Raw genomic sequence first — 6332 nt, 5'->3', positions numbered from 1 at the left:
TCCGCCCCACTCCAATTGGGTCACGTGACCACCACACCCGGCAGGGCCTGATCTGGGCGTGGGAGAAGGATCTGCTCTGCCCCTACTCCAGTTCGGGGTGACATGTGTACCACACCTGGCAGGCCACTGGGCCTGACCCGCCAGGCTGTCACAGGTCTGTTTACCTTGCAAGCGCGAACAGCGGCTCTGCCCTGCCCCTCCTACCACGCCCATGTACCACTGGTTCGCGGGTCTGCCCACCTTGCGGGTGTGAGTGGCGGCTCCGCTCCGCCCCCTACTCCAATTGGGGTCACGCGGTCACCACGCTGGCGAGCCGCTGGGCCTGCTCCGGGCGCTGGCAGCGGCCCGGCTCCTCCCCTCTGGCTCGAGGAGACTCGGGTAAATTGAGGATACTCGGGTAACTGTGCCTCACCCCCCCTACCAGGAGACCAACTGCTTATGTCACCGCTGGTATTGATGAAGTTCTCTCCTCCGCCGCTTTCTGCTGACATCAGATATCTGCCATGTTGGTATCCTATGCAAATGGCAGCATTTCGTTCCCCTTGCCGGGCAACCAAAGCAACGGGTGAGTCCTGACCGGCCCTCAGCAGGACCCGGACCGAGAAGCAGTTTCCGCGGGCTCCTAGCCCCGGTCCAGGGAAGTTCCGGGAGCCGGAACTCGGCCGCTCCGTGCTCGGTGTAAGCTCCTATAAGTGTAAGCTCCAAGAAGCCTGTGTTTCTTCTTTGAGAAATTTATGTTTCATTCTTTTGCCCATTTATTGATTGAATTACTTGTTTTATGGTATTGAGATTTTTTAGTTCTTTGTTTATTCTGGAAATTAATCCCCTGTCAGAGGAGTAGCTGGAAAAGATTTTCTCCTATTCTGTTGGATCTCTCTGATGCTCCTAATAATTTCCTTTGCTGCACAGAAACTTCCTAATTTGATGACATCCCACTTATTGATTCTTAGATTTATGTCTTGAACTTTAGGGATCTTATTGATGAAGTCAGCACTTGTATCTATATGATGAAGTCACACAACTTTTCAAACCTCATTTGCATCTCCTGTAAAATGGCTTAAGCAAGCAAATTTCATGTGCTTTAGCTGTTCCTGTTCCCACGTTTTAATAGGTAACAAGGAGAGTTTTGCAGATTGTTGTTGTTTACTTTGAGTCCTATGTCTTAGACAGGTGAGAGGCCATAATCTTTTGGTTCAGAGCAATAATTCTCAAAGTGTGGTCCCTGTCCTGAAGCATCAGTACTGGGGGACTTGTTAGCAATGCCAGTCCTCTGATCCCACTGCAGATCTGCTGAATCAAATGTGGGAGCCCAGCAAGTTGTGTCCTGAGGGGGCCATCCAGATCATTCCAATATCCCTAAAATGCTAGAGACACTGGGCTTCAGGGAAATGTTGCTTATTGGATTAAAATTTTAATGAACACCATTTTGGCTGAGTGGTTTATTGTTTGTATGGTAGAGTTTAAGGAAAACAGAAAAAGATCAGACAGGGGCTCTGTGTGGCAAGATGAGGGCAAGACAATGTCATGAATCATCCACATTACAGTCACTTTTATTGTTTTGCCTAAGGCTGGCTGAGCTTACGACTATATTAGAAAAGTTTCTTAACCTCTGGATGTCATGGTGGTCTTCACTTGAAAATCTGGGAAATAAAAAGAGTCCTACTTTACTTGACTGTTGTGGGGTTAAATGAGGATGCAGCTAAATGATCTCCTGCAGTATGGTGTGCCCTAGGTGTCAGTGAATTATTCCTCTGCTCCCTTCACTGGACGATGTGTGTGATTCCACTAGACTATAAGCCGGGGAGGGTGAGTGAGGGTTGCCTCTCTTTTCCTCTGGGAACTAACACAGCTCTGACCCATAAGTTGTTCAACAGATTTGCTTATATGAATAAATAAATGAATTAATGAATGCACACAAAAAATGACTGAATGAATAAAGTCACTTTTGTTAAGGGTTGTTGATTGATATAGTAAGAAAATGATGAAAAATTTACTTTTCAAGGCAACGTTTAAACCTACCATAAAAGAAATATAAGAGACATGCAAGCAGCACTCATATCATTGGTTATAAAGACAACAGTATTCTCTTACTAATGTATAATAGAAATTAAGAAGAGTTTTATAGATTCTGTATAGGTGATTATGAGGAATTGAAAACAATTAAGTTTTGAGATAATTATCAGGTGAAACTGATTGGAACCTGGGGTAGAACAGATATGAGAACATGTTTTTCCCCTTGGATTTCTACATTTCATTGTTTCCGACCCTCAACCCGTACGGGCCACCAAATGCCGCAGTCTGGCTGGGCACAAAATCACGAGCGACCACACAGCTTGTAGATTCAAACAGCAACTCTTTATTCCCGAACTCACACCAGCCGTCTACAATCACGTTCTAGGGAAATCCACGTTCTCTGCCCAGATCCACCCCCACTGGGCTTCTGTCTCCCAAAAATACTGTCTGAATCCCGTGAGAACTCAAGGGGAACTCAGGCAGCAGGATACGCCCTATTCCCAGCAGGAATAACCTTAAACCTGGAACCACCCTAAACCCGGATTGTCCTAAACCGGGAACGCCCTAAACCCGGATCCGCCCTGGTCCTTGAGCAAGGTCACCTTACATGCAATGTCACTGCAAAATGTCCTATTTCCACGAGTCCTTCCACTAAGCAACATGGGGTACGCTGGCAAGGAAATTGTCATACCTACTTGGCTAATGGCTCCCAGCATCCAAGGGTTACCAAGAAAAAAATCTACAGTGAAGCTCAGACTTTGACTTCATACATTTTTCTCCCTTTCTTCTTCATCTCCACTTTCATAACCTTGTCTCTTATTTGAGTTGCTGTTTTATGCCAGCTGCATTATGGACCCTGTCGATTGTACCCACTAATCTTTACAGAGAAAAAGGCCCAGGCTCTAGAATGAAGGTAATAATGTAAGCAAGGACAGGACTGGGACTTCCTGCTGAGTTCTCCGCCATGTTCTTTCCCCTCCAGCTCTGGGTAGAGAGACACATCTTCACACTAGCTGTGGCTTAGGTATGGCTGTCTATTATTCCTACACATAGCCAGGGAAGCGAGCTCACTTATTCCTGGAAGACTTACGGAGAAAAGGAATGGAAGAAAAGTAACTATGACATGAGCCACAGGAGGAGTGAGGCAGGCTTTTTTTCTTCATCCAAGTGGTCATTTGAACAATGAAATGACACTTAATTACACATTGCTTTGTGGTAGCAATTAATTAGCTAAATAAGAGCTATTTAATATCAGATAAGTGTTGTTACTATACTCCAATCACAGTTGGATAGTGAAGGCCCCATAAAAACCAGATGGTACTTAAAATGGCAATAAAAATGAAATAATAGCTAATATTTATTGAAAACAGTCACTACATATCATTATTTCATCTATTCCTCCCATGAACTCTGTGAGAGTTCTTATAGGTAAGGAAATGGAGGCTTAGGGAGATTAATTTGCTCTTGGTGCTATAGCTAGGAAATACAGTCAAAAGAGAAAATAAATATCAACATAATTCTATCACCCTAAGATAATTACTCTCACATTTTAAATAAAGTAAGGGCAGAAAGCATTTTTAATAATCTTAAATGCTTAACAAAGTGCTAGTCAATGAGTACTCGAGATACAAATGTAACCTTGGTAACCCTTGTTGGTTGAGGACCAAACCTGAATAATCTGGTGTATTCCACAAAGGCGTTACTGAATAAACTTCCGAGGTATCAGAATCACATTTTCTTGTTTTGAGCATCGACTGCAGCCTGCCCATTTCTTCCCACACAGCTGACTATCCAATATGACATTTTCTACCCACTGATTCTGAAACTGTTATTATGTAGAAATTCTAGTCATAGGGAAAAGAATATCACACTTCCTCCTCCTAACCCTTTACTTTAAAAGAAGAAGCCGGAAAGGGTAAGTTCTAATGTTTCCTTAAGTAAAACTTTTAGGCTCTAACAAGTTGCATTTGGGAGAGAATTTTCCTGAACTCCCTCATGTTCTCATACTGTCCTCTGTAGAAAAAAAATCTTAAAATAGCTGTGCCTCTGTCTTTGAAAGACTGCTCTCATTTGATCCATGAAGATTTATAATTATGTTGATTTAAAAAAGAACACCCAGTTTTGACCATATTTCCTTCTCCTGTTGAATTCTTGTTTTTTTGTAATAAAAAGGAAGCATGCTTTTCTCTGGAAATTCTCTTTCTTTACTCTTAGCCTTTCTTCACAATGGAAACTTATGCCATTATCCTTGACTGGGAGCCCAATACAAAGTGACCACTAAGACCCTGAGATTTTCAAGATTCGGGTCCTTACTCTATCATTTGTTAGTATTGTGGTCTCAGGTCACTTGACTATCTCAATTATTTTTTATCTGGAAATAGCAACAATGATATTAACTAGCCCTGTGGGGAATTATAAAATTATAAATATTCCTCAATTTACAATGGAGTTAAGCTATCATAGATTGAAATATCGTAAGTAAGCCTATCATAAATTGAAAGTATCTTAGGTTGCAAATACATTTAAAGTACCCCACTTACTGAACATCATAGTTCAGCTGCATGGTCTATTGTAGAATATCAGTTGGTTCCCAAGGTGATGGCATTGATGATTGGGAGCTGTGGTTGCTGCTGCTGCCCACCATGGCATGGAAGCATGCACCACATATCACTAGCCCAGGAAAAGATCAAAATTCTAAATTGGAAGTATGATTTCTTATGAATGCATATCACTTTTACACTCTAATAATGTCAGAAAACCATGTTAAGCCATTGTAAGCCAGGGACCATCTGTGCGTAATAAGGTGCTTAGCATATGGCATGATTGATGCATAACCATAAGAAGGACTGAATGTCTTTTCCTCAGAACATGAACTTCCATAAGAGGAGTGGCTTTTACTAAAAAGTTCTTATGGAACCCCTCTGAAGATATTTACTGTAAAACAGTAGTATGACTTGTGATAAACACATATTCCCTAATGACCTCATTGAATCCTAGTTTTGGATGCTTTAGAAGGCTTCTGACCTAGCAAGTTAAAGAAAGAAGAAAAAAATTTGCAAATATTTGGTTATTGTTCCTAGAGGTATTGCCTTATGTCTTCAAGCATTTTATGTCACTGTAACAAAATCTTAGGGTCATTTAAAAGGGAAAAATTGTACGTGTTTGGATTATAGCGATTTGGAATCTATAGGATGACGAGAAGAGTGAGTGCCTGCATGTAATGCTGAGGGGTACTTGGGACATGGGTGACATTGCTACCAATTGGCTTATACATGGTTTCAAAGTACTTCGGTTAAAGTGATCACAATGAACTCTGGAAGACTGTTAGACATCTCAAATGTGGATTTAGTGATGATGAAGATGTATGTGCAGAATTCAGATCTTTCAAGTAATGTGAGGTCAGTAAAAGAAAGACATATTCCAGTTAGTATATTTTATAAACTATGTGATTTTAGCATACTAGTATAAAAGATTAAAAAATTAAACTGAGAAGAAAATACTTAACTCTTTTGCCTCCAAGTAATAGCTGACAAGTTGATGTTGGCTTAAAACTTTAAGATTCTCCTTATGGGCAAAATAAGGGCCTTATGTTCTGGCACCATCAATTCTGGAAAATTATGGTAAAGAGGACTAGGAAAAGGAGCCATTGTAATAGTAATGACATATTTCAAAAAAGATCAGGTCTTCAGGAAAGTAATTAGTTTTCTATTACAAATTAATTCATGCACATCTCTTTTTCTTACAAGGACTCTTTCTCAACTCACCAATATCTCATTCTGTTGGCATTTTAAGACACCAAGTCATACCTCTTTGATCACCATTTTGCTCCTACCTTAACACACAACTTTAAATAGAGGTACAACACATCCCATGCATCCCTTTGTACTAGGAGAAGGGAGGAGGTATGGGGTTAGAAATGATGGTGGAATGTGATGGTCATTATTATCCAAAGTTCATGTATGAAGACACAAATTGGTGTGAATATACTTTGTATATGACCAGAGATATGAAAAATTGTGTTCTATATGTGTAATAAGAATTATAATGCATTCTGCTATCATATATAAATAATAATAAAAAACCACTATAAACTCTGTGTTGGCTTGTCTCATGTTAAGACTTCTAACTCATTTTTTGTTTCATGTGTTATGCAGGCACTATTTTAAGAATCTTATGATCATCATCCCAGGTAATTTTCACAGCCACTTTCTCATGCAGATACTATGTTCTCTTTTGAAAGATGAGTAGCTGAAGAGTCTGAGCCATCTCCCCTAGGTCACACAGCCTGCATAAAGGAGAACCAGCACTTGAGCTCAGAG

This window comes from Marmota marmota, unplaced genomic scaffold (assembly GCF_001458135.2).
Source record: "Marmota marmota marmota unplaced genomic scaffold, marMar, whole genome shotgun sequence".
In the NCBI taxonomy this organism is placed as follows: Eukaryota; Metazoa; Chordata; class Mammalia; order Rodentia; family Sciuridae; genus Marmota; species Marmota marmota.
The sequence above is the reverse complement of the archived record's forward strand: the minus strand, read 5'-3'. Positions refer to the sequence as shown.